This window comes from Xenopus laevis, chromosome 5L, assembly GCF_017654675.1.
Source record: "Xenopus laevis strain J_2021 chromosome 5L, Xenopus_laevis_v10.1, whole genome shotgun sequence".
NCBI lineage: Eukaryota > Metazoa > Chordata > Amphibia > Anura > Pipidae > Xenopus > Xenopus laevis.
The window spans coordinates 5,622,437-5,628,436 of record NC_054379.1 but is presented as its reverse complement, the minus strand read 5'-3'; the positions used below and the strand labels follow the sequence as shown (position 1 = coordinate 5,628,436).

Here is a 6,000-nt window from a genome sequence, read left to right as displayed (position 1 = left end):
TTTTGTAAAATGAACATGGCAGTTAGAGGGTGTGGTCACAAATAAATGGGCGTGGTCAAAACGATTTGCAAAAATTTTTTGCCTCTCTTTCTTTTTGGGAGGTATGTTGGGGCCTTATGGGGCGAATCTGTGCCATTTTGCTTCATGGAAAGATTTGAAAAAGGCGTATTTTCATATTTATTTATTTTTGAGACTTTATTTCACTGCACATATTGGGCTTATTTGGCTACTTTTGAAGTGACTCTTGGCTGGTTTTGAAAATTAGACCTGGCAGCCCAGTCCCCTCTCAGTGTGTGTGGAATGTGACAGGAGGTTAGATTGTAAGCTCCTCTGGCCCAGAGACTGGCTGACACGTATTATTGTCAGTATAAAGTTGTGCTGTACTTTCACCTCAGGAGTGTGACTGACAGGACTCGCAAGGGCTTGTGGGAATGAATAGAGCGCTGATCAGATATAGTGGAAACGCGCGAGTAGTGAGGACAAGCAGAGGCGGCAAATACTAGAGAAAATAACTAATAACTAAACAGTTGTCGGACGGAGGGAGCTTTCATGACAGAACTATAGGCAGAAGTCAGTCTAGGAATCTGCTCTCACAACCTGCTGTCACTTGACTTAATGTGGCGCCAACAGCAGCAGCACCACGTGACCAGCGGCTGGAATCTCAGTAGTTGACGTCTCAGCAGTGGCGCGCTCACGCTACCGTCTCCATGGAAACCCTTTCCCGCGTCACACGTCTTGTCCTTTTCCTTTCTTCCCCTCCCTCAGCATTGCTGTTATTATAACTGCGAGCGTCGCGGACCCCTCCCTCCGGGCGGCGAACTAGTTAACAGTCACATGGTTATAAATGGCTCCCGCCGCAAATTGTTGTGTCCTGTGCGTCATAGAAAGAGCTCCGCCCTCACCCGTGCTCGCTCCTCTTCCGCACAAAGCAAAAATGTACCACACGTATGGATATTGTTACAGACCAGGAACATAAACTACCTGTCCGCTGCAAATCCGCTTTTGAAACAGGGAAATCATAAAAGCGAAGGGAATCGCCGAGCCTGGGGCGGGGCCAGTGTCTGAGTGGGCGGGACCATGTTCTGAGTGGGCGTGGAGCCGAGCGCGTGTCCCAAGCAGAGGGAAGGAGGCGGATCCATTGGGCGCCACGTTCCCATGGCAACTTGGCGGAGGGGGCGGGACTGGTGGCGTTACTCGTACGCGGATGGAGGGAGCTGCAGCAGCTGCTGATCTGTGACATCTCCTCCTCGCCCGTTGCCATATTGTACCGGAGCGCGGTTCATGCCGGTGAGTAGGCCGCGTGTGTCTGTGGCGGGGGAAGTGCATGCCGGGAGTTGTAGTACAGACTGGAGGCTGCAAGGTCCCTGTGCGCAACGTGTTCTCTCCCAGTAACTCAGCTGCTCCTCCGACATGGCAGCTTTGTCCTTCCCTTAACCCCTGACCTGCCGGCTGATTCTCACATTCATAGCTGCCCATTGGCTGGGACCTTAAAGGGGAACTAGAAGCACTCGGGGTGGGTATTGACTGGAACTTATTGTGCCCCTCCCCCCAAAACACTTCCCTATTTGTATATTGGAAAGTGTGGAGCTGCCATGTTGTTTGTCTTCATGAGATCAGAGCAGTCACTGTGAGACAGCAGCACTCTCAATCTCTCTCTCTTGTCTGTCTCTCTCTCTCTCTCTCTGTGTGTGCGTCTCTCTGTGTCTCTATTTGTGTCTCTGTGTGTGTCTCTGTCTCTTTATTTGCGTCTGTCTCCCTCTGTGTGAGTGTGTCTCTCTCTCTCTGTCTCTCTCTCTCTGTGTCTCTCTCTCTCTGTGTCTCTCTCGCACATGTGAGTGGAAGGTGCCATGTTGCTTATGTGCAGGGGCCGTGGGGGGTGTAAATACACTTTGGTTTTGTCGGGAGCTGAAGCCAATCTCCTGTATGGGAAGTTGCTCAGACTGTCCCACGTGCTGCTTAGGGGGAAGCTCTGGGTCACAGCACAAGGGGGAGAGGTGCAGTTTTGCACAGATTTTGTCACTGCTTCTTGTACATGAGAAATAGTGACTAATGACTCACAGGGAGAACTGGCAGTGCTTATAATGGCCCAGGCTACTTTACTTATTACTCCTCAGCCTCCTCTACTCCTGGATCCTCAGCCCATTCCTTTACTGTGCCGCTAATACCAAAACTACTACTACCCCCCCCAGATGGTGCATTTTGGAGAAAGTGGGGTCTGAAGTCAATGCCTATAACTGCTGGGGGTTCCTAATAACTTGCCCCCCCCTGTGGTCATACCTTTACAATTAGGAGCCGAGGCTTTTGTCCGTCACTGGGTGGGAAACTGATCAGAATGTGAGTTTCTTTTATTTCAAGGTCACATAAACCTGATGATGATTTCCCCACTGTGAGCCCCGTGTGCTGATAACTGAGCAGTTTAACCAGAGCAGCAGTTACTGGTCATTTAGGCAATGATGGGTCTGGGGGCTTTGGATATGTTTGTTATATTGACTTTATCAAAATATTGACTCAACATGTTCATTTCTCTCCTCTGGCATCTTGAACGGTGCCATTGGCATCAGCCCTGCTCTACGACTTTTAATTGTCTGCTTTTGTTAATGTTAGGAGTCTGAACCAGCAGTGCAGAGGATATTAACAGTGTCTTTCAATAACCGTACCATCTTCAAATAACTATAATATCATTAAAAGTGTTTATTAGAAATCTGCATAGAACATTTTCTTTTGTTGTGCAAAACCAGTTTTTGGGTGGAGTTCCCCTTTAAAGACTTCCTCTTTCGGTATGTAAATGACATGTACCCACATGGGCTACGTTTCTCCGTTATTTAGGAAAAGCGAAATCGCAGACTGCTTTGCTGCTCATTGGCCAGCGCTGAATGTTTGTCTCTGATGAAACAGAATGAATTGCAAGCTTCTCGCTGAGCACAGCCCCCCCCCCCCCGAGCAGTGACATCCGGGATCCCTACGTGTTGTTCTACCACAGGCTTAATGAAGTCGTTCACCTAAAAATTAATTTAATCTATGGTGTCGATTACATTTTCTGCTTCCTTAATCCTGCGCTTGGGAATTTCAGTTGCTGCCTGGTTGCTAGGGCTTCATTGTCCTAGAAACCATAAATGGCTTTAAATCGGCAGAATCGTTTATCTGAGATTTATATTGTGCTGATTGCTATGAAATAAACAGGGGTCACTTACATTTTAACCCTTTACTTGCTGTGCCTTTGTTTGGTGAATTGATCTCTCCGGCTTTATATGCCGAAGGTAGAGATTTTTATACTAGGGATTCGGCCTTTTTCAGCAGGATTTGGCCGAATCCTTCTGCCCAGCCAAACCAATTCCTAATTTGCATATGCAAATTAGGGATGGGAAGGGAAATTGCGTGACTTTGTCAAAAAACAAGGAAGTAAAACATGTTTTCCCCTTCAGATTCAGTTCGGTATTCTGCCGAATCTTTAGCAAAGGATTCGGGGGTTCAGCCGAATCCAAAATAGTGGATTCGGTGCATCCCTATTTTATACAGCTCATGGAACTCTGAGGTAACTATCCTATTTTACAACTGGGGGTACTTTATTTATTATGATAAACACGTTTCAGTGAGTCATGTGACAGAAATGACATCAGAACTCACCGTTTATAACTGATGACATCAGAACTCACCGTTTATAAGGATATAATTTACAGGCTATTCATGGCTTTTGTGTATTGTATAAATATATCTACTGTATATTGTGAATGAGGCTTGTATCATGGAATGTTAGAGGGGAACCATTTCTCCCCCATGTCTGATGGCTCAGTCTGAATAAATGGTAGCCACATACGCGGTAGCCACATATACGGTAGCCATGTCTTTTCATTTGTTCAGGACGACAGTGGCAAATTAATGGAATTTAATTTCTACTGCTGTGGCTGTTATTTTGAGCAGGTCGTCTCCCAGTATTTGGCCGGGGAGCTGACAGTCTATATCAGAGTGAAGAGTGGTGGCCCTCTGTGTCACACTAATGTCGCAGGAAAGTGCAATTCCTCTTGCTTTTTGCTTTTTTACCTTTGCTTTTTGCTTTTTTACTTGAACTGAAGGTCAATAAAATGAGAAATAAATATGTACTTGCAGTATAGGCGTCTGTGTTGCCTGGAATGAACGTGTAGGGGGCAGATTTATCAAAGGTCAAGGTGAATTTTTGAATGAAAAAAAAATTTAGAATTTTGAGCTATTTTTTGTGTACTTCGACTAGGGAATGGTCTAAATTAGATTTGAAAAAAAATTAAAAAATGTACCGTCTCTTTAAAAATTCGACTTCGATCATTCGCCATCTAAAACCTGCCGAATTGCTGATTTAGCCTATGGGGGACCTCCTAGAACCTATTTGGAGTCAATTGGTGGACTTTGAAAAAAAAAAAAAATCAGTTTTTTGGGGGGAAAACTTAAAATCGAATTCAATCGAATGCGCTATTCGTTCATTCGTATTCGGCCGAATACGGACCTATTCGACCAAAAAAAAAACTTCGACTTAATTTCGGTTGGTCTTTTTGAATTAAAATTTCGAAGTTTTTTTCAACATTCCCACGTCTCTACTAACTTGTCTGCAGTTTCTGCAGTTTCTGCAGTTTTTACTCTCCCACTATCTGCCCAACTGCTGCCGGAATTCCCATGTACTGGCCACGTCCCCAAATGAGCAGATCTGTCCCTGATATGCCCTCCTGTTATTGGGACCATATTGGGCAATAAAAGGGTTGTTCCCCTTTAAATTTACTGTTCGTATGATGCAGAGAGGGATATTCTGAGACAATTTGTAATTGGTTTTCATTTTTTATTATTTGTGGTTTTTAAGTTATTTAGCTTTTTATTCAGCAGCTCTCCAGTTTGCAATTTCAGCCATCTGGTTGCTAGGGTACAAATTCCCCTAGCAACCATTCACTGATTTAATTAAGAGACTGGAATATGAATAGGAGAGGCCTGAATAGAAAGAGGAGTAATAAAAAGTAGCAATAACAATACATTTGTAGCCTTACAGAGCATTTGTTTTTTATATGGGGTCAGTGACCCCCATTTGAAAACAGAGGATATTGGAGTGGTTAGAGCAAGGAGTGCATCAAGTAGCCAATGTATTCCCTGATCCTATGGGATCAACATCTGCCCAGATTTTGGCAAGATATCGATGGGGTGGGCGTGTCGGAGGTCCTTATACAGATCAATGGCCGCTTCAGTGGATTAAGGGGGTTATTTACTAAAATTTAACCCAATTCCCATCCATGAATTTGCCTAATTTAGTAATAATTAAACTTGAAAAAATCGGACCGGGAAAAAAACTCAAAAAATGTTACGTTTTTATGAATATCTTTAATTTTTCATGTTTAAAGTCTTAAAAACTAGAATATCTCGAATTTATCGATTTTTCGAGCGAAAACCAGTTTCAGAGGTCCCTTGAACCAATGGAAGATGTTAATATCCTTCTTGATGTTGGAGTTTTTTTATTTTTTGATTGTTTTGCCCAAAACCTTGAAGTTGGGCGATTCAAGTTTTCCCTGCGGAAAACTCAATTAATTAGAGATTTCAGGTTTTGTAACTCCCAGAAACAAGTCCTTGCTCAGGTTCATTGGGGAAGCGGAATCCAGAGCAAGAATAAATCTGGCCAATTGCTCTCCATTCATAGACCTTGCACCAATGGAGCTTACAATCATATTCGCCCGGGTCAGTTTTAGCAGGACCCAGTTATATATATCTCTGTTTTTGGGTGAGGGAAGAAACTTGTACGCACACAGTGAGACGGCACAGACAAACTATTTGCCTGTGGGATGAAATAATAAGGTTTGCAGTATGGCAGCCCCACTCAGATCTATTAAAGCAATAAGCTGTACATCTCTTAGACAATAGTGTCTGCCTGGGACAGATTTGAGGTCGAATAGTAAATTCGAATTTTCACTTTTTTTCTGGTGTCAAAATTTTCACATTTAAATTTTAATCCCCCAATTTGAATGTGAGATTTATCACACCTTGACTTTCTAGAAT

The 6,000-nt window shown here is 43.8% G+C and overlaps 1 protein-coding gene across 1 annotated transcript in view; it reads left to right on the top strand.

Annotated features, from left to right (window-relative positions):
* Positions 1-841: 841 nt before the first annotated feature.
* The window catches only part of foxn2.L (forkhead box N2 L homeolog), a 31,380-nt gene continuing 26,221 nt past the window's right edge, over positions 842-6,000 (top strand). Inside the window, exon 1 of the mRNA XM_018262531.2 lies at positions 842-1,287. The gene's annotated coding sequence lies outside the window, so the exon portion shown is untranslated. The remainder of the gene's footprint in view (positions 1,288-6,000) is intronic.